General features: G+C 35.3%; 1 protein-coding gene across 2 annotated transcripts in view; it reads right to left on the reverse strand.

Moving 5' to 3' along the window:
- Nucleotides 1-23,511, reverse strand: part of LOC140163051 (uncharacterized) — a 396,194-nt gene that overhangs the window by 235,974 nt on the left and 136,709 nt on the right. The window lies entirely within an intron of this gene.

The raw sequence follows: 23,511 nt of genomic DNA on the forward strand, positions 1-23,511 counted from the left end.
ATAATTAGATTCAATCATAGCCACCGTTGTTCATCACCGATTAACATCGATGCGTCGGCGTCGACTGCGTGGTTTACTTCGCGAGGGCAGCTTTAGCTGCCCGAGCGAAGTAAACCACGCAGACGCGTTGGACGCGAGTTGTTAATCGGTGATGAACAACGGTGAAACATGATTGAATCCTTTCAACAACGAAAACAAGCTAAAGATCGTATAATTCACATGGTAATCATGAGGAACATAAGATATCGTTGGTCGCAACACATAGTGGCGTACGTAAAGGACACAATACGTTTCCGAACAAAACATTTTCGAAGGATATGCTACTAGCAACGGAGTCGATACTCCTCCACTGTTATCTCTCAGTGGCCCGATTCCATTTGTAATTAAAGTTTAAGGTTCAAACTATTAAACTGTGTCTTTAAAAGTTAACAAGGAATAACTATTATAGGATAATAGCTAACTCTAAACCTATGCGCCACTATGTGAAACGGAAAATTTGAAAATCACTCTACGCCACTATGTGTTGCGACCGACGATATGTATAGTTAATCATTGACAGTCAGCCTTACAAAAAGATCGGTGATTTCTGTTGATATCAGCAATAAAACTGAATAAAACGGCAATCTTTATCCGATACTTCCAAAATACTGAATTCAACTTGTAAGCGTGATACGCACACAGATTCCAGACATGACGAATTTTACGCGCTCACGCGTAACGCGGATGTGCGCTGGCGTTCGCGTATACGCTTACTGTAAAAGTGTGGATTCATCATGGATTAACAACGGTTGGGTCCTATACAAAAGTATAGGAAGAGTTGTTGAATATACATATCTTACTTGTCACCAATGTGCTATAATTGTTGAGAAAAATGCAAAAATAGGCACAAAATTGGCCAGGGGTGTAGTACCCCCTTAAGTGCACAAATAAATGAAATGCAGAGGGTGACACGAGACAACAATGTAGGCACAAAAGTAGGTTTAGTTCGACTTACACCCAACCCCCCTAAGTTTTTTATCCTTCACAAAAAAAATGCATGGCTTTACGCCCAAACGCCCCAAGCTAATCGTAGATCTATCATTTGCGCTCATTTTAATGATAAAATTATTACCCTAGAACCGGGTGTATGACCTGCCATCAAAGATGACCATATAGAGGGGGGGGGGGGAGACCCACCATTGGTTTCTACTATAAAATCAATGATTGTCTTTTCCCTCCAAGAGCTATTGACTATTTACTTGTTAGTTAGGTTGACATTTTTTTATTTATATTGAGGAAAAAAATCGGTGAAAATCGCATTTTTTGAAGAATTTTTAGCCAAAAATCAATTTTGCCTATACTTTTTTACACAAATTAATATGCATGGGCGCCATCATATTATGACATCACATCAGTATTATGTGGAGCATGATTGTACTTATTTTGGTATCACTGCATAGAAGAGACCTAAAGCTATACATTTGGGACCCAAATATAACGGTGTATGACGTTTATAATTGAAAATTGGTTGGGGTGCAACACCCCCACCACCCCCTTTGTAGACCGGTAGTTGTAGGGTTAATCGACATATGAAGAAGCGATAAAAAGAACTGGGGATAGGCAAACACACTAAACTAAAGATAAACGATACAAGAGGGTGCCTTAAATATTCGAACAACTGTACAAATTGGAACTGAAATATAAACAATATCCAGAGGGGGACAAGAAACAACGAAAATCGTTGTTAGCAGTCCGCTCTGAAGTACAAAGTGACAACGCGCGAGTATACAGCGCTTTAACAGTGCGCAGTGCTGTGTCTCTGCTGCAGGTATGCGTGCCTTCAAAGTCGGCACAATGTGTGCGTCCGAGTCGGTACTTTGTACTTCAGAGTAGACTGACTGTAAGTAAAGTTCGATAGCACACATTTAGCAATTTACAGATTACTTGTTGTCATACGTTGATTAGAGGATCGTTTTAAAACTGGCTGGAACAATAAAAAATAGGCGTAATGAATAAAGCAACAGCTTATTTTATTTTAAGATACGATGTCAGGTAAAGAAGTCAGTTGTGTCATTTCCTGTAAGCACTTTACGACACTTGGGTAAATAAAACTATAGGTTTTACAATATCTATGTGCTTTCTTCATTGGTCATGAAGTAACCAGGAAAGTGTAATTAGCTCAATCGTTAAGGCGTTCGATTATGGTGCGAGAGGTTCCGGGTTCTAACTCTGGCGGTGCCTGGTATGCTCTCGTGAAAAATTGAGTTACTTTGAAATTCACCTGGACAGGGAAGTTACTGCTAATTGTCTAGTTCTGACCCGTATGAAATTCAGGGAGCTGATCCTGGTTGCGATGGTTATTTGTGGAATATCAAGGGTGTACGCTCTTGTAGCAGCAAATTCCCTGATTTGTTGTTAAAAGGATTATGGAGTGATGTGGGGCCGTAGTGGTCAGCGACAACCTGTAAAGTGTACTGAGGCTTGTGGATCAACGTCTAGGCGTTTTGCCTGTGCGTAGCGCACTAACAATCACTGCGCTTTTTTTTTAATACGCAATGATTTATTGCAAATATGTTTCGCTGAAATAACATCCACCGTGACCACTTCACATTTGTTTTGGAACCGGAGGTCAAACAAAAATAAAATGATGTGCAGTGTTGTTGATTTCTAACGAAGATAAGATATTTTACCTTACTGTCGCCCCGTAAAAACTAAGCCTTAGAGATAACCCTTCGCACCTAAGACTGATGGACTAAATGGATTTATAAGAAAGACGAGCATGCGAGCAAAATGGTTATGCACTCGACCTAGCTAATGCGGGAATTCCAGACTCCTAATTGAACAAATCATACGATGAGACGAATGAAATGACAATAGGGTAATTATGTTAACAAGGTCGCCAAGATCCCATGGGATAACGTCCGCTACTAAAACCATAGACGTTTGAAAAATATGATAAAACTGTGGTATCAATTATCCATTACCATCGGCGAAATACCTTGACATTGGTAATGACGAATAATGAAGTTTCAAATATATGTTTGGCGCCATCTAAATAATCCTTATCTTCTGTAAATTAAGAATGATAGTCTCTCGAGACTTAACAAAATCGTCGCCGACTAAAACTATATCATAACTTAGCTCTCGGCAAAAACGTCGATGCCGGGGCCTAATATTGAATATGTTTCTTGCTCCGTTTTATACACGTGATCCATTTTCGTAAGTATTTATTTTAACAATAAAAGGGAACAATAGTCATTGAAGAGTAATAAACACATGCAAGAGTTCACATTTATCATCAACGGAACCTTATGCAACGGTAACGTTTTAGTGTTAAGTTGAGGCGAAATAAGCGCCAAGCATAAGCGAATAGAAAAACGAGGTCAGACAGTCAGGTTCGACATCGATATTAATGTTTTTATTGCAGACTTCAACCACATCTTGTAGTTTATTCTATTTATTAAAGATACTTGATACAGTATCCGCTATGTGGCTTCAAATGTTACCCTAGGAAACTGCGAACTATTTAAGCAAACGTGTCATTTCTATGGAGCAGTATGATCATTTCTCGTAAGCGTTAAATCTGCCTAACAAGTACATAAATGAGTACACAATTCTTCGGCTGTATTCAATTAGTGGCGTATCGTTGTACACTGGGGATAAACAACTTTTTTGTGAAAATCGGGGTTGAAGAAATGCCAAATTAAGTTGAGTTGTGTGAATCAGAAATACATTTGGTTTTATAATTGATGTGAAATTTCTGTAGTAAAATAAATATGTAAATATGTATCTTTATAATAACTTTCAAAACAAATAAAGACACATAATTGGTAAATTGAAAACAATAGGTACAAAACGATATGTCATAATGGAAAACACGAATACTGAATACTGTGACCTACACCTACACCCCGGTCTCCTTAAAATCCCTATGGCGCTACTTTTCGTCGGTTTCATTCCACTATGGTATATGGAATGAAGCGAGGTGATACGTTACTATGCCGAAATGTTTTCCATTTTGCAGATATTTCCTAATTTTTTTTTTGTTTTTGTTTTTGTATTTTGCTATTATTAATGTGTATGAAAAGTGGCTTATAGTTGATGCGCCACTATATGGAAAACTCATAATTCCACGATACGCCAAATAATGAAAGAAGTACTCGGACTCGGATGCTGATGACTCGACTATAAAACTGGAACGTTTTATCCTGTCCCCCAAAATAGAACGCTCCAAATCCATTATCTGTCTCAAAAAAATTGTGCAAGTGAAAAGCTTTGGCAATTAGAAAATACCGTTGTGACACGATGCTTACATCAACGTCAAGGGCGTAGTCTTAGCTCTCAAATGCCGTTTGTTCTGTTCAATTTGCTTGTTTTAATCTCGAGATATGTTTAGTTAACAACGAAATGGCAAAATCACAATTGTGCCACTTTTAGTAGGGAAGGAGGCTTTACATGTAAATCAGTGATAGCATCAAGTGTATCAAGAGTTCCTTCGTGAAATCAAAAGAATGCATCAATTACACAATACGATTTTTTTTTACTGTTTTTACTGTTTTATCATGATGCAGGAATAATGATTATCCTTTTCCATTTAAAACAGATTAAAAGATAAATAAATATTTCACATTCTGCTGTAAAATGTCAATGATTTTATCATGGTAAATACTGTATAGTCACTCAAGACATGTTAAAAGACAAACAAATATTGCACACTTATAGGTTAATGAACGCGTATTACTTGTTGGGAGAGATATTAGACAAGATATTCAGTAGCGGCGCCAATGCCACCCAGTCGGAACTCTTACCTCCCTGTTGCCCCTCCCCCCTATAAAAACCCCAAATGACGAACATTTCAACTTTTTACGGCAATTTTGAAATTTACTTTGACCCCTCAATGCCCCCAGAAAAAAAAAATTCCTGGCGCCGCCAATGAAAATAATGTACGCGCGCTGATTTTGATGCGTGTAATGCACGAGCCCATCGCAAGGGCATCAACAGCGGCTATCATTTACATGTACAGCTCTCTTCCCTAGTAAAAGTGGCACAACTTGAATTTTACCCTTTCGTTGTTAAATAAACATATCTCGTGATTAAAACAAGCAATGGAACATAACAAGCGGCATTTGAGAGCTAAGGCTGGGGCCTTGACGTTAATGTAAGCATCATGTCACGACGGTATTTTCTAATAGCCAAAGAGGGCGCTTTTCATTTGCACAATTTTTTTTTGAGACAGGCTGTATACGAGATAGTGACAACATTTGAAAGATAATTGCAGTTCACAGTCAGGCTTAAGACAGAGCCTGCTGAATTCAACAGGGTCCCAAAGGATCAGTCATGACCCATAGGGCCACCACGATGATGAAGATAAGCAGAGCCAACAAACGAAATCAATCAATCAAATTGGTAAAAAGAAATGAGTAGAAAAATACTCGGTATATTGTATTGTAAGTGACACGACGCAGTCCTCAAGTAGCTATAACTAAACCCAGCAGTCTCCTTCTCCTATTCAGTACCTACTTTATCTCTGTGTTATCAAAGAGAGTGTGGCAATTTTCTTACCGTCAAGTACTTTTATTGTCATATAGTATGTCTCAATATTAAAACCACTGGGTGAATTTGAGGATGATAGCGGTACACTAAAAGCTTTTATAGTGTTCTTATTAAGCTTATCAGTGCTGTTACTTAGTCAATCTACATACAAAACCATACTTCTTTTTTTATTTCAAAATTAACTATATAATTTCAAAAATAATATTGCCGAATGCTTAAACATGAAAACAGACAAGTTTAATTGTCATTGTTTGAAGAATAGTTTATTTGGAATGAATGCAGAGGAAATCACTACTTGGTGGCGACTTCCATTGGATAAGACGGTTAGAAAAAGGTAGTTGCCTATAACAAACGGACGTTCCATAATCTAGGCCGGGTTTCTGCCATCTGTGTTTGTCTATTCCCTAGTTAGTTTTATTGCCAACTCAAGCACCATTTGGTTGTATTCGGCCTTAGAGGTCCTCCGGGACAGCAATGGCTTTTGCACTTTTTTTTTCTCGCTTATCATGTCTAGTTAGTCTAACTCTAGTTTTGAAGGACTTGAAGACGGGTCTTAAAAAACATGACATATCGGTGTTTGCAGTCAAATATTGGAGCAAATAAAGCTTACACAGAAGATAAATGGAATGAATTCTGCAAAGCTTCACATGTGTAGGGTTTTTCTCGGGAGTGGGAAAAATCAAAATCGTTCGTTTTGATATGTTATTAACGTAGCCTTGAGACGCAATAGAATATATGCACAGTTATTGACTTCCTTGAAACATTTCATATAAGAATGTATAAATAAGTAGTACACTGCTCCTGTCATGCGATTCGTCTTAAGGGGTTTAATGAAAAGGGTTCTTTTGTCATGAAATAATCAAAAGTATGAAAAGGTTAGTACTACATTGTAATTTTATTTCCCAAAATTAATTGCGAGACATTTTTATGCATGATATACTTGTGGCTGTTGTCGTCATAGTAATCGTTGTAGACATTCCTGTAGGTTTTTTATTCGTGTATTTTTCTTTCCCGTATTATGTCTTCATTTTTTTTTACTCCGAAAGTCCGAATTTTCTCTTCTTCGGTATAATTTTCATTGAAAGTAACACTCAAACAGTAATGTCAAATGTGGTTAGATTGTAAATAAATCCATTGGAAAACATAAATAGTAAAGTGTCAGTTGTACGTCAACATATATATTTACCCTTATGTGGGTTAATACAGTTTTAGGTTCATGATGTGCCCTGTGGCATTGCATTTGATCAGTTATGCTTGTTTACAATGTAAAGCTATTCATAAAAATTGGGAATCCCTTTATCATGTAATCACAGTAAATGCAGTTTGGACTGTTTATGGTTTGGGTATTCCCTATAATGTAATATGGATATGATATTATTTTGGAAATTAACCATGAAGTGTTGTGATTTGAAAGGTAAATGTTTATAATTATAGGCATTGGAATTTCTAGATTACATCATAATTTTGGGGTTTAGCATATACGAATTGTAAACATCATTATTGTTTAGATATTATTACAGTGTTGTTGTGAGCTAGTTAATGTGCTTACAGTACATTCAAAGAAAGGTTCTTGCGAACCATACATACACTTATGTACTGCTATCCAGTAATGACGGAGAAGATCTAAAATACGTCAAAGTGCGTATCATCTCTGGGAGTATTTTATAACAAATTATATAAAAGTCTTCAGTGGACTTCGCTGAACAGTGGTTTCGCAGGATAAAATATACGTCAGTAGTCCAGAAACAAGAAGTGAAGGCTGTCGGTTAAGGCGGCTGACCATAAAGTTTTTCGATAAATTCATTAATTTCTAAAAAGTAAAAAAGCGTTTCAGCTTGGAATGTAGTTAGTTATTGTTGATATTACTGGGTTTTTTTTACTTAATTTTCTGTCCAAATCAAACCGTCAGTTTATCTAATTAGCGGTTGGGTTGCATAGTTTGATAATAACATGGAACTTAATTTAACACAAGGAAAAAAAAACATAACTAAACTGAGCTCAAAAAGAAACTTATAATTTTTCACAAGGTCATATCTTGAAATCCTGTCTATCGAATTCTACCAAAATTACACACAGATTTACTTCAATACTCTACTCTTACCACATGTCAGTAACCACGCAGTTATCCAACTGACACAACAGCAAAATGCACTGACATGGAATAGCTTCCTGGAACACATTCACAGCCCAGCCCTGTTTCATGAAAAAAGTGTATTAAAAGCAGAAAGCAGCACCGTTTTATCATCTGTGCAGGATCTTGTGTGCATTCTCACAGATTTTTTGTGCTGGATGCCAAATGTTGGGCTGTGAAAGTGGAGGAAGTCCAGAAAGCTGTCCCATGACAGTGCATTTTGCTGTTGTGTCAGTTGGACACCTGCTTGGTTACTGACATGTGTTTTGAGTAGAGTATTAAAGTAATCCTGTTTGTAATTTTGGTTCATTTTGATTGACAGTATTTTAAGATATGACCTTGTGATTCACAAGTTGTAAAAAATATAAGTTTCTTTTTGAGCTCAGTTTGCGCATTCATGCATTAGGAAATCAAACTCATAGTTTTCAGCTTGATTTGTTCTGTTTGTTTGTTTGTGTTTGTTTTCTGTAGTGTTACCCAACAACATTTCATTCGAGCTTCTTGTATATTTGATGAAGTGATTTGATATGAAGTATTAAAGTTAGATGAACTATTCATATTATTGTAAAAAAAAGTCTCCTTTAAAAGCACACTACGAAATAAATGAACAAAACTGTTCAGTTGCATTATTCTATATGGTGTATTTTAATCGTGAGGTGCTCTGAAGCCTTTTAAGTGCTTCGTTGCTTTAAAAAGTGTACTTTAAAATTAAATACAAATTTGAATTACTTTTAACGCCAACGCTTATAACGAATGTTCTTAAACAACAATCACTTATTTTTGATTGAATAAAAGACGACATGTTATCATGGTTATGAACAAAATCATATCTCAAGTTCTTGATTTTTTTTACATGGACAACACATTGCTAACACTGTCTAGACTGTCCAGAGGACAGTAGTATGCAATAATATTACAGGACGGTGTTACAAAAGCAGTGTTTTGTAGCTCTAAACGTTCTGACACAAACGCAGAAATATACTCGAAGAAACCAATTTATTTTCACAAAATATTGTAATGGCAAAATGTTCTCAATGAAAAAAAAATATTATTCGAATATGAAAGTGTATATGTTTAAAATAACTTTCCAAAATATTCAGGCAGTATCTGAAAGTCATCGCAGTTGTTTAGCTCAGATCCTTCTGATCGCGTTCGCGCTTGTGAACGGTGGTTCGAGTTGGAGTGACATCGGTGGTATATACTGCAGTACAGCACTGGGCACGAAGCTAGTGGTAGCTTATGTCATCCATATGGCATGTATTTTGAGTCCATTTTAGACACAGTTCTAGAGCCACACGCGGCATCATAAACTTACACACTCTGCCAAACTTGTTGCACTGTCGGAATCCATATTGTTCAAAAGCAAAACGTATACATCGCTACCCTTAAAAGATATGACTCTGTGTTAACAGCGTTAATGTATTTGTTTTGCTTATGTCTCTAGGACTCAATCCTTATGTGTTATTCGACACAGTTCCCTATGGCACCCTTTATAGGTTGGCAAAGTGTCTTGACGTGGCGCGAGAATATTGGTAGTTTACATCGGTGCACAAAATCATACACAGTTTTTGCTGTAAGAACCATTGAATTATATTGACTTGAAATATGAATATTTAGGTAGATGCGAAATATGACCATTTCAATTCAAAAATGTCTTTTCTTTGTTTCAAAATTATTTACAGTGCTATGACTGCAAACTACGTGTTTAGCTTTGATTCCCCTGGGGGTATATGTAGAAGTTAGGGTTAACGTAAGAAATTTTCCGGGGTATATTTCATTAAAAAATCGACTTTTTTTTTCCTTTGAATATTGCATTGCTCACACAACCCCACACATAATTGTCTTTGCATATATACACCACTCCTTAAATCTCAATCAAATTTTGATATTAGCTTAGAAGAAGTAAATGTTTATAAAATAATGCATAATATTTCTTTCATACGCATTTTAACTTTCATACAAATTCTTAAATATGCTTCCATGGTCAGTTTACGTTTAGTATTTTGCAAATAGCAAGCCAAAACTAGATATCCATGCAAGTGCTCTAAGTGTTATTATGTTGTTCATGTTGTTGCAAGTTAAATCCTTTTAAAAGGCTGGACACGGCAATGACTAAATGGACTAACTTACTGTTGCCGCCTACGTATGTCAATAATCAATGCTTGCAAAACATTTGCTTCTCAGTGTACCATAAAACCTTAATCTTATGTGTCTTATGTTTACAGTCGGCCTGTTCGGCAACAAAGATTAGACAGGACAAGTCTCTTAGGGATTGTTCGTAAATACTTTGGTGGGGTTGGCAAATATGGGGGATCAATTTTAACTCTATAGTGTTTTTATCTTAAATCTGAATGTTGTCGTATATAGGCAAAGATGGCTAACCTGTTATGTAGGTCAAAATAAATTATACTCTACACTAAAGCTTGAGGGTCAATGCATGTCCTTATTCATATATCATTGTCAGGACTGTACTCTGCTGTTTTCTATTGTCAAATTTAAAACAAATATCAATGCATTGAGGTATTTTAAGAAGCGAAGTAGGCTACCCTCAAAACATGTGGATAGACCATTTCCCCCAAACATGAAAAAAAATAATGCGACTACATTATACCCATGTATAGTGGGATATCGCACGTTTTGCACCTTTTATGATTCTGGCTATAGAATAATGCATAAGTCATGCAGTCAGACAGATAATTAAACACGTCTATCTTCTATGTACATGATGATGATTTTACTGGGATAGACCATTTTACCATAGATGTTTGATGCGAATAATCGAGAATATATCATCTTGAATTAAATCTAAGTCATATGAGTGAATTAAAACTTTTCATCTCCCCAATATTGTCATTTTGTGGAATAGCCCTCTTTGCATCCCTGAGACTCAATTCTTACAAAACCGCAAATTGTACATAAAGCCACAATGTTACGAAATACTTTAACTCGGTTTGTAGGCTACTGTATAACAAATGTTACAATATACGTGACATTTACCAAGACGTCTACCACAAGACGCAAGGGAGATATACGCAATCGTTTATATTCATTTATCTTGCTTACGAATCACAGTGCCTAATATTGGTTACATAAACCCTGCTATCTGCTCTATACTTGAGACAGTCACGCAAACACAGTGAGGGGAGTTTTACTGGTTAGACTACAGTCTATAGATTGCCAAGGTGCTCAAACACTGTCTAATTATACTATGCACACCTATACTCCATCATGAAATGGGGACAATTCAAGATCCAGTTTTGGACGCCAAAACCGAAGCTTGTAATCTTAGACAATTTAAATCGGCCATGCTAGTTGGATTCCTTGTATCATTTTATCTCTAAAAAAATTATACTTTTTATATACTAATCATTACTTTTACTTTTATATATACAATACAAAACAATCTCTAAAATGTCCCACTTTGAGTGATCATGTGTGCACGGTTGTTTGAAAAGGGGAACAATGGTGGCGCTATTTATCTTACAGCTTGTTGCATCTTACAGCTGGTAGACACTTGTATAATGGAATCAGAACATTAGAAAAAAATACTGACTAATGGCAATGACATTTTCAAAAAACCTTTTTATCATAAAATGTATAAAAGGAATAACTCATATTATTTGGATAATTTAAATGTAAAATAAATGTAAATAGCGCCCTCAATTTCCATACAAATATGCAGTATATAGAATAAATTATTATCACAAAAATGCAGAAAATGTTGAAAAATGTGATAAAGAAAGGAAATTCTAAGGTACAAATAGCTAATCAATATATATGTGTATATTTGTATGCTAGTTGTTGGTATCTTGAATTCAACATTACACAATGGTTTGTTAACAACATCAATACATGATCACACTGATCGTTTTCTGTCAGTGCACTCTATAGATAATACTTTATAGTAGTAATAAAGCAGGAAATGTAGACTTACCATTGCAAGCAAACAAATACCAAAAAAGAAGACCACAGTTCAAAGAAGTTTGAAACCCGTAAATTTGTTTTAATATATTTTGTCAGCAATGGGAATTGTTCAAAATAAGTTCTCTCTGGCAAATACAAAATGCCGTCCGGTTGATTGCCATATATATTTTTTTCAGTGTTGCTTATCACTCTCTTTTTTAAATATTACAGGATTATCCTCAATAATAATGTTTTCGCCAACATTATTATCAATTAACATCAAGTTGATCACTATTATATTTTCTCTGTTCAAAATCGCCAAGTCTACTACAAAAAATACTATGTAAGATTCAATACATAGAATAATTTATATACTTCACTTTTGTTGCAGTTTTCCTATGAACACAACAAAAGCACGGTTATGGTTTACAATGTATAGATGTGACTACATGTGCCGATATGATGTATTACATTTAAACTGACTGTGACAACATAAGTCCATTCTGCTTCTTGTCTCCAGATTTACTGTTATATTTCACAATATGCTTTATTAAATGTATATCTTATCTTTCACTACAAATCAGTATTATTCATTATGTATGGTTTATTCACGCTGTAATAATTTAATCTGTATCGATTATCTATGTAAAATAGTCCATAAACCACAATTCAAAGCAATGATGCCGCTTATTTCAGTCGGGAATAAAATGAGAATATGACATATTGACGCAAGTGAGGGGATTTTGAGCTGAACACATCTTCTTAAATAAAACTGATAGAGTATCTGTCTGGGATTGGAGACATGTGGACGCGTCCACCATGGTGTCAGACAGATCGAGTTAAAACGCTGATCTGTACGTGGCCTATGTTGTTCAAATTTTAAAGTTAAATACAATGAAGTGTAATATAAAATCAAATTAAATATACATATATACCATAACGACATTAATCGTAAATAAGTTTCTGTCAGAATCAAGCTCATAAAAAAATTTAATTTTTTTTTTAAACGAGTACTATTGTTTTATTTAAATCAGACCACAATATAATGTTCTGTAAAGAAACCATTGCTTTCAGTATTTATGTGGTTCGAGGCTCTTCCCTGATACGAGTTCACATTGCCAGTGGTGTAGATTTCTTTTTGACATTGGGGGATGAGGTTGGAAAAAATTCTCGAAGTATACTGAATCCAGCGCCTTCTGGTTCCACAATAATATTTCATAGCTAAACTGTTGGAATATGGTGCCCAAGTGGAGTAAATTCGAGCGAAAAAAATGCACTTTGGGGGCTAAAATGGCCAAATATGAAGTTCATTTGGTCAGAAGCCCACATACAACCGTCAACATGGGGGGGGGTGATTGTATGGACCACCCCTGGCAAAATATGGGGGGGTAAACTTAATCCCCGGGATCTACGCCTTGCACTTACTTTGAGAGACGCAGTCAATCATTGAAGACATACTTGAGATGTTTTGATTTGATTTGATTTGTTCGGGTTGTGACAACCCTGGATAACCCAAGAAAGCCTCTATTGAAGCTTATTTCCATTGGGGTCCATTTGAACACCGGGACGGGTTAGGAACAGTCAGGGGTTAACACCCTACTCTTTTCGAAACTGACTGCGAGATACATGTACAGGTATGGCTCTCTGCACACGGGACCGACGGCTTAACGTCCCCTCCGAAGGACAGAGTACTTTCATGATTCATTTACCCAATTCTAAATGAACCACGGGGGAGAGCGGAAGTCTAAACTTAATCTACAGATGTTGCCAATTAATTTCAGACTTTTTTTTTCCAAGTCAATATCCCAACAAATCGCCACCGCCGGGAATCGAACCCGGGACCTCATGCACCAAAGGCAAGTACCCTAACCATTGCGCCACGCTCTCCCTCTATGTACGAGTATGTACACTTTTCAGGCTCCGAAACTACCTCGTTAATTTGTTCTGGAATTGAATATTAAATACCTGCCAATGTCCTGTCAAAAGCAAACTGTTACCATTGTATTAGCGTCTATCAGAATCATGAGAATTTAGTTTGATCGGTATAAATCACTCAAATCGAAATAAAACACAATATGAAGAGAAGGAGAGTTTGATTTCTATTGTTATATAAAATTGCATGACCCAATTGTATCTAATATATTGCATATTGAATAAAAGGAACAATCTCGTGTTATAAGTGCCAAGGTATTTGTATAAGCCAAATGATAGCTTCCGTGATAACAATGCAGTGTGACTTCATTCTGTATGTTCTACTTACTTATTTAACCTACATTGTTTTCCAGCTTCGAATTGTCTCACCGAAATAGTTTTATTTTGGGTCAGGAGTTTCTGAACATGTGCATCTTTTCCATATGTGCATTTTATTTTGTTTTGTCTTGGTAATATTCCATGTGCCCTAATGTATTTTTTTTTCATTTCTTACGAATAATACATTAACCGAGAAAAAGATAAAATCCAGAGCAAAGAAAAGAATTCCATTGATAACTAGAAATGGATTGAATAGAGACAATAATTCAGTGTACCGACGTTGCATTGTCAGTGACACGACACAATCACAAAATAGATAGTAACAACCAAGAAGATCCTTCTCTTTCACATTGTATCTAATTTATCAATCTGTTATAAAAGAGAGTATAGGCATGTTCTCACTGTTAAGTACTTTAAGGGATCTGGAATGAGCGTTTTTGAGCGTTTGGACAGTATTTTTGTGGGACATGAGAGCACATCAGACATATCGAATTGCATTCTGAATACGAAGAATGTCTTTCTGATATCAACAATGTTTCATTTTTTGAAATTCACGATATAATACAAATTTTATGACAAATGTTATGATATATAACAGTCCTCGAAGTAAATTTTATACATCTAATGATATATTCTTAATGTCTATGTAGCTGGGAGGAAAAGCCGACGATCAATTGAAAATTTTGACCTTTCATATTGAAGATATGGATTTTTCCCAAAAAGACTTCATTTTTTTTGGTGTTTTGGGAAAAAAATCCATATCTTCAATACGAAAGGTCAAAATTTTCAATTGATCGTCGGCTTTTCATCCCACCTAAATACACTTTTAGTATAAATCGTCAGATTTATAAAGTTTACTTCGAGTACTGTTAAATATTAAAAATATCAATTTTTAATCATTTGCCATAAAATGTGTATTACATTGCGAATTTCAAAAAATCAAAATTATTTGATATCAGATGTCTGATGTGCTCTAATGTCTCACAATAAATAATGTCCAAACGTTCATACCCCATTCATTTAAGTGTCAAGACGTCAAAAGTGTACTGCTGGATAATTGTACTTTTCTTGTTTAATCCAAAGAATATCAAACAATCATTTTCGTCGTCGTCATTGCAGTTGTTTTTATGTTTCTTGCATTTCTTTTCTTGCTCTGTGATGATCTTCTTTTAATTTTGTCTTCAGTTATTTATGAATTAATTAATTAGAAGTAATGATACAATTGTATTGGACACTGCATTGCGTACAAAGTTTTAATGATATAACAATTAACAATAGCTAACTAATTGCCTTTTAAAAAACAGGAAAAATCTGTTCCATCTGACCAGCAGGGATGGATCCAAAAGGATTCAACAGTGTCACACTAGCAATGGATAAAATTAAAAACAGGGAAATTATGACACAACATCCAAGGGGGGGGGGTTAACACAAAATATATAAACAGAGTTAAAAGCCCGACGTTTCGAAAAGACAAAACTATATTGAGAGCAGGTCTCCTTCCTTTTTTGCTTCTTGAAAAGAAAAGTTTTGTCTTTTCGAAACGTCGGGTTTTTAACTCTGTTTATATATTTTGTTTTAACCCCCTCCGCATTGGATGTTGTGTCATATTTTCCCTGTTTTTAATAATTGCCTTTTGTTATATTGCCTTAACAGGAAGTATATTCAACATATTTAGAATCACAAATTAAATCTAGCCTAAGGGTAGACCAGGTATTGTTGGTCGAAACAGCCAGTTATATTCATTATTTCAATCAATACATAATAATGCAATAACACTCTGATGATATGCAAAAGTTAATTCGACAAATCATATACTTTGAAAACGTGCTTGAATTATTGTTGTTAATGAGTTATGTACGTTTTACAAAAGTGTTGTTCTTTCAGAGCCCTTTTTGGAACATAAATCAAGAACCATACAAACGTATGTATGTGATATTTGAATTCGTCTACAAGTAAAAGCTCACTACCATTCGTAAGATGCAGTTATAATTAAAGACAAAGATAAAGACAATTTATCGCGTCTGACGTCACCTGTCAATCAAACTCGAGCACGGTTTGTTTACAAAGTGTCGTGATGATGACTTGCTGAACGCGGATTTATAACCGGGCGCCGTATTGTTAATTTTGCACCTTTCGACATGCAAACCATCTCAAAAGTTAGGTCTTTATAGTAGGAAACTTTCTTTGGTGAATGCACCATGTCCACAATGCCTAGAAAAGCTGCTTTTTGCCTTGTAAAAGTACGAAATTTTTCGCCATTTGCTGCTATTCCTTTTCTCCGATCAGCACCAGATAGATCGGCCTTCCTTTTACGCGCTGATTAACCTGTGTAAACCAATCAAGGATCGTAATTGACAGTGACATCAGACGTGATAAATTGCATTTATCTCTGTTTTTAATTATAACTACCAAATTGCTAAAGTTTAAAATGGCTAGTAACCTTAATAAAGCTAAATAGGAAACAAATAATTCACTTGTGTCTTGAAGTGTCATCCCCACCACATAAATCATGATCATTTGATTTCGAATACAATAATATTGCGATTCCGATCGTTTTTCACATTTTGTAGTATGACTCAACTACCAGTTCTTTGCTTTTTTAAATTCAGATTCGGGTTATTTTCTATAAATGTACTTATCATGTTCATTTTCCTTTAAAGTCATGTCATCCCACTGGGGCATACTACGAATTCCTTGAATTTCATCAAACACATAAATGAACAACACTGTACAATCATATAACTCTGTAGCGTGTTTATTGTATAGTGCTCTAATGCATTTTAAGTACTTCGCGAGTGTATTGAAGGGTGTGCTCGAATTATCTAGCATTTGGAAAGAGACGCGACGTAGAGTACTGTAATACGATGCAACATATAGTGTGATATGATTAAGTCTAATTTGTGACAGTAAGTTTGTGACAATGCAATGCAACACAATAAAATATTATAATAATGTAACGCAAATGTACTTTGTGAAATAATTGTAGTAGATTCTAGAGTAATTATAAGGTAACGTAAAGGATTTGCAATAATTAATAATTATGATTATTTCCAAATGGTTCGCCAACAATTGCTTGCCCCCCCCCCTCCTCTCGGCCTGCCAAAAATCCTTTGCCCCAGCCCCCTTGCGTATGCCAAATTTTTTGGGAGCCCAATTTACAAACTTTAAATGATCTAGATACATGTTGTGAGCGCAGCGAGCAGGAAAATTTGAATATTTAAGCGTTTCCGTACTGTTTTCCTAAGCCTTTTTAGAGCGTTTTATTTAAAACGCGCCCAATGAATGTGTGCCAAAAATCTCGCTCCACCCCCCTCTGCTTGCCAAAATTGCTTGCCCCCCTCCCCTTTGGCTCGTCAAAAATTCTTGGCACTTCCCCCCATTTTACCCTCCCCAGTGCTCATAATTATTGAACAGCCCATAATGCAATTTAATGTAGCGGTCAATTTTTACGAGTACATTAAAACATTGCCTTATATATTGAATATAATAGAGAGAAGAGGAAACAATAGAGGAAAAACACATTATTAAAAGCTATAATGTATCCTGAATTTATTTAATTGATAACACTTTAATGTTGATTTTATTTTGAGCCCTTCCAGATGGAGAAATAACAAGATTAACTCGTTCCATTCTGTAATGGTATTATATATGAATATATGAATACAAAACCCACCCAAGTCCATACTTTGGCCAAATTGAGTTAAGCGTGGGAAAATGTTGCTATACATATGCCTGTCATATGTATGAAAGAACAACTCAAATTCATCCTCTGTGTCTATTGAACATGTGAAAATAGCATGTATGAAAGAATCACCCAATTCCATGATTTGAGTCTTGTAACACATTGATTGAAATCCAGTATGTATAAAAGTTCACTTGTAACACATTCATTGCTAGAGAGTGACTTTTGAAAAGAAATGGGTTTAATAAAGGAAAAGTGTGTGGTTTATATTACATGGCAGAATGCTTATCAACATTTTACATACCTGTGTGCTTTATTTTGTATTATCTTACTAGTGGTAATCTCATCCTAACATTGTTGTCTTTGTGTATGATTCAAAAAACCACCCAAGTCCAAAATTTAAAATGAACCCCACGAAGTCCCTGAAATGCTAATCGTCATACCTAATACAGGTTAATCCACTCATTTGCACGTACAACTTACCATATTGACCAGGTAAATCTAACTGAATGAATTTAAATGATACACAGGTTTTTCTCTCAAAATTACTCCCCATGGACTTGGGTGGGTTTTGTATTCATGTATTCATATGTATCAAAGACCATGCTTCGCTTGCAAGGCCTAACAAAAACGGACAATTTACAATATAAAACATCTATAATGGCAAAGAAGTTCCGAAGGAAAACAATCTATATCCAAAGCTCGGTAAGTGAAAGTAAAACTCTGCACTAATATATAAAGCCATTAATTGCATGTCATAACATTGCAGATATCACAGTTCGTATAACCAATCTGGGTTTTTAAGTTTGCGCAGAAAACGGAAGATCCACTTACATTAAATCCCTTGCCGCATTAAACCCACTTGGACGAAGTTCTAGATCCATATACACCATATCATAAACTAACACTCTCTCTCTCTCTCTCAAAGCTACTGCATATACTCGGAGTCCATATTATTAAAGAGCAAAACGAATACATGACAACCCTTAAGAGATTTGAATATGTTTTAACAGCGTTATCGTATTTGTTTTACTTTAGTCTGTGGGATTCAACCTTAATACAATGTGTTATTGAAATAATTCCCCGTGGCACTCTTTATGGGCTGTGAAAGTGTATTGACGTGGCGTGAGAGTACTGATAGTTCATATCGCTGCACAAAATCACACCACATTTGAGGGTTGTTTTCACACAACCATTTAAAGTTTTATTTAATGCTCTGCGTGCTAGCCATAAGCTTCAACATAAAAAGTCCAAGTTTTCAAATATTTTCTCAAAATATATGAGCTATCTAAAGAACCACTGAACCAATACTAGGCTTGTTTGTACTCATCTTAATGCATTTTTCATGCTTATTCCAAATATGGTAATGAAAATTGACAATTCTGAAATTTTTGAATTTTGTTCAAAATGTGTCGTCTGCAGTCGACACCCGCGTGAAGAGAGTTAAGGACCATTGACCCAAATATGGACATGTTTCGCCTTGTTTGAGTGCATATTTTGAGTGCACGATTTATTTCAACGCAGTGACGTGTAGCCTACTAAGTTCTTTCTATTATATATCTTTCTTTTTTTTTCTTTTTTTTTTTGTAAATCAAGATTGTACGCCTAAACATAGACATCCAAGATGTAATGTTGGAGGGTCCCAGAAACATATATATTTTAAAGCGTATTATTGATTTAAACCTGTTGATCATAATAATTATAATAGCCAAGCGGCTCAGCACTGTCTTGTCTAAGAATACACGCCTAAGGTTTGACGTCCAAAATTGCATCCTGATCTTGCCAGATTGCATTTAGGCGGTAAGGTACATGCTATCTGACATTTTAGGGCTCCGTCTACGGAGGGCCCCTGCATTGTCTTGTTTAATATTGCATTTTACTTCAATTTTGTTTTTGCTAGATTTTTTTTTTTAAAGTATGTGCTTAGAATAAACCGACTTGGTTTTGAGTTTACTACTGTTAACTAATATACACTGACTGCAAATAAAGTAGTTCTATATACAGCAGGGCTTTATGTTTGTAACTTAATTACCTAGTTCAAAGGAGTACCGTGTATTACGTGTTTTAATTTCATCAGCTTCAATTAGAATAATAATTTATATGCGTAAGTTGAATTCAAGGGGAAAAATAATTATATCAATGTTTGTATCAAGGATGTGATTTGAATACTGTGAACTCGTCAAATTATACATTAACAATTCAGAGATTTTGTAAGTGGCAGGTTTTGACACAAAATCTGATTTCAATGGAGAGTGTAAATGTAACGTATTATAATGCACTGAACACAAATTGAATTGCAATAAAGTCCTCTCTATGTACAAAAAGACATTTGTCCCCAAACTATCTTTTTGAACTGTTTAATTCATCCATAGAAAACATATATCACCATGGTAATCAGTATAACTGCATTGTTCTGAAGAATTACAAACAATCTGGAAAACATCATCCTCGTGACCCAGGATTGCCATCAGGGTTACTGTACCTGCAATTTGGGAGCCCGATTGATCATGAGCAAATGATTGCCTAACAATAATATCTGACATAGTAACGTAACCTGAGATTTATACCTTTTATTTTGGATCCAATCCTCTTGCACAGTACTGTAAACCTCTCCCACTGCAATATATACATTGCATGTCATAATCTTGATTTGTTAACTATGCTAATATTACATTCTGCAGTCGACACCCGCGTGAAGAGAGTTAAACATTTTGTATGTACAATGAATGGTATGTTCTTTCTATATTTAAAAAGTAAAAACTGCGTGTCATTCAAATAAAAAAAAGTACAGCGACAATTCAGTTCAAAAATTATATTGGTATTTATATTCTTCGATCTACAAACAGTGTTTATTATCATGATTATGCTGAATTGAATTAATTGCAATGCATTTACATGTTTAATATAACTGGAAAGGTCATTGCTTGATTTTGTCTAGTACTATTACAGTGTATACATTTATATGAAATAGACCTTGGCTTTTTGTATGATTTGTTATTACAACAATTTGAAAGAAAGCTGGCTACGGTAATATGGCCAAACAATTGACAAAATTTGTTTCACAAATCCAAAAACAAATTGTTGAAAATATAAAGCTTTACTACTTCCGAAAATGTCTCACCGAGAAGTAAAAAAAAATGTCTCGTTGAAATGTTTAAATGTTGCTTCATCGAGGTGCTACAAAACTGCTTCACAGAGTTGCTAAAAATGTCACAACCCATCTATCTACCCAGCACACCTTTATATCTAGCGGTGTGTCCCTAAATGATAGCTGTGCTACTGTTTTATCACTTTGGGCGCCTCTTTCGACTATGTTTAATGCATGTACTTTAATCATTCTATAAATACCCCAAAGGACTAGCATTTTAAAGATTCATGATCGCCTTGGGTATCTAATTTCTCGTTGGTCACGCTGTCTCAACAGTCTTAACAACAGTAAGTCATTCCAATGCCCCGCAGGTAAACTTGGTATTCTAATTTACCTCTTTTACGTTTGTGTTCATCTAAAAATTACATTTGTACTAATCTGTTTTCAGTACCCATAGGCAAATTGTACCAAATCTTAAAATGTATATACACATCAAAAATGACATTTTGTCAATGCCCTTTGAGTTCCCGTTAATGGGTCTCAAATTGCTTTGAGCAGGCTGGGAATAAAAGGGATAAAAAGGAACAGTATTTGGGAAAAATGGAAAGTCAATTTCGCATTTTAACTTTTTATAGAATGCAGAAGGAAGGGTCAACTACAGTCCAGTAAGGCAGATTTTGTTAAGAATATTCTGGTGCCTCCCAGGGGATAATACACGCACATGTCTATGCTATCCTCAGCTCATGTTGACAATACATAAAGCATCGTGTTTTTTACGTAATGGTGTGTGCTCTGGTCTTGTCAGAAGGATGTTTGATGGGATACTCTAGACTCCATTAGTATCTATGGATAGTTCATTTATCTGTTCTTACTGGTGCCTGGAAGTAAAATAATTACATAATACAAACTGTCTTTTTAATTGGTGCAATGCAGATACGGCGGTCATCATCACCATCCCAAGGTATATTCGACCCACTGCAGGGCACTGTTGTTTTATGTAATGCAAAACTGTGTCATTTTTAAGTAAAGTTGAACAATAATGCCGCCATTTATTTCAAATATTACTTGCACCTTTACAAGGGTAGACGATTGTTTAATGGTATTAGAACATCGGCAAAATACTAGCAAATGGCAAGGACATTAAAAAAAACCCTTTGTCATGATATGTAACGAACTAGACATGTTATTTGGCTAATTCAATTAAAAAAATATATAAATAGCGCCCTCAATTTCCACACAAATCGTCGGTCGCAACACATAGTGGAGTAGAGTGATTTTCCAAATGTTCCGTTTCACATAGCGGCATATAGGTTTACAGATAGCTATTATCCTATTATGGCTATTCCTTGTTAACTATTAAAGATGTAGTTTAATAGAACCTAAACTTCGATTTCAAATTGAATCGAGCCACTGAGAGATAATGTGTAATTTCATCACTCCATCTAGCTTTGTGTCTTCCTGGATACCTAGTACTATTTCTAGGTATCTATTCTGTAACCAGTTTAGTTAACTGCCCATCTGATGTTCTAGCTAGGTGACCAGCCCAAGATTTGTGAGAGTTGATCAGACGATTTGAGAAAGTACTACGGTGTAGTACGAAACGTCATTGGATATGTTTAAGATCTTTATACTGAAATACCTTTAGATTTGTACACAATCCTGATGAATTTATTTAGGAATGGCGCAATTTATTTCAAATGTTTTTTCCATCTTTACAGGGGTAGACGATTGTATAATGGTATGTCATGATATGTAAGGAACTAGACATGTTATTTGGCTAATTCAATTAAAATATATATAAATAGCGCCCTCAATTTCCACACAAATCGTCGGTCGCAACACATAGTGACGTAGAGCGATTTTCCAAATTTTCCGTTTCACATAGTGGCATATAGGTTTAGAGATAGCTATTATCCCATAATGGGTATTCCGTGTTAACTATTAAAAATGTAGTTTAATAGTTTGAACCTAAACTTCAATTTCAAATGGAATCGGGCCACAGAGAGATGGCCTACTTTTGTACAGACCTTTGTGGAGGAAGAGAAATTGGTATCAACAATATTTTCAGGTAAAACTCATTTCATGTAAATAAAAACATAGAAAATGCATCGTTGCTGAAATATGTCTTGACTAAAATGATTCTTTTATTTTAAATATCGTACATACTCTTTGTGAAATAATTATTAGACGTATGAGCATATTACACACTTTCACGTGTCACATATTTATGCAAACCAACATGTTCCATTTCTATGTAACTCTGTGGATTAATCAATCACACGGATGCTGTTTCGACGATTGTTCGTGTTCTTTCAACAATGTTTACTTTTAATTATTTTTGCATAAATCCTTAGGTATTCATTAACCTATATCTATCTATATTTAATGGATTCTTCATAAATTGATAAAGTTGTAACCTAACCCGATTGTTTCATAGAATCGTGTTAATTTACAATGGTCTCCTAAGGCAAGTGTAGCAGGGTATCACTCTTTTTGGTTGTCTTAAAATGTGTGTGATTGTTTTTGAAACAGTTTCATTTTCAATGTCACAGTTCGTTGACCTACATTCAAATTTATAACTCCAACACTGATCTGGATTTCAGTATGAGACGTGTATATCAAATGCATTTGAAGGTCGGTGCATCGGTATGCACAACATTGGTGTTACATATCTGCATCCTGATGGGAGGGCATGTTTGACATCATACTTATTGTCACCACTAATTATATAGGGTAATGTTGTGTATACAATGCAGCTGATGAATGAGAGAATAAACCAGTAGCTTGTCGCCTACCACAGATACATACTATTCCTATGAACATGAATTTAATTGGTCCGCGATATTTAATAGATTGAGATTTACCAATAGGTCCTACGCCTTACGACTTACGCCTCGAAATTCATTTGAATCAGGCAGGGTGGTT

Source organism: Amphiura filiformis, chromosome 10 (assembly GCF_039555335.1).
Source record: "Amphiura filiformis chromosome 10, Afil_fr2py, whole genome shotgun sequence".
NCBI lineage: Eukaryota > Metazoa > Echinodermata > Ophiuroidea > Amphilepidida > Amphiuridae > Amphiura > Amphiura filiformis.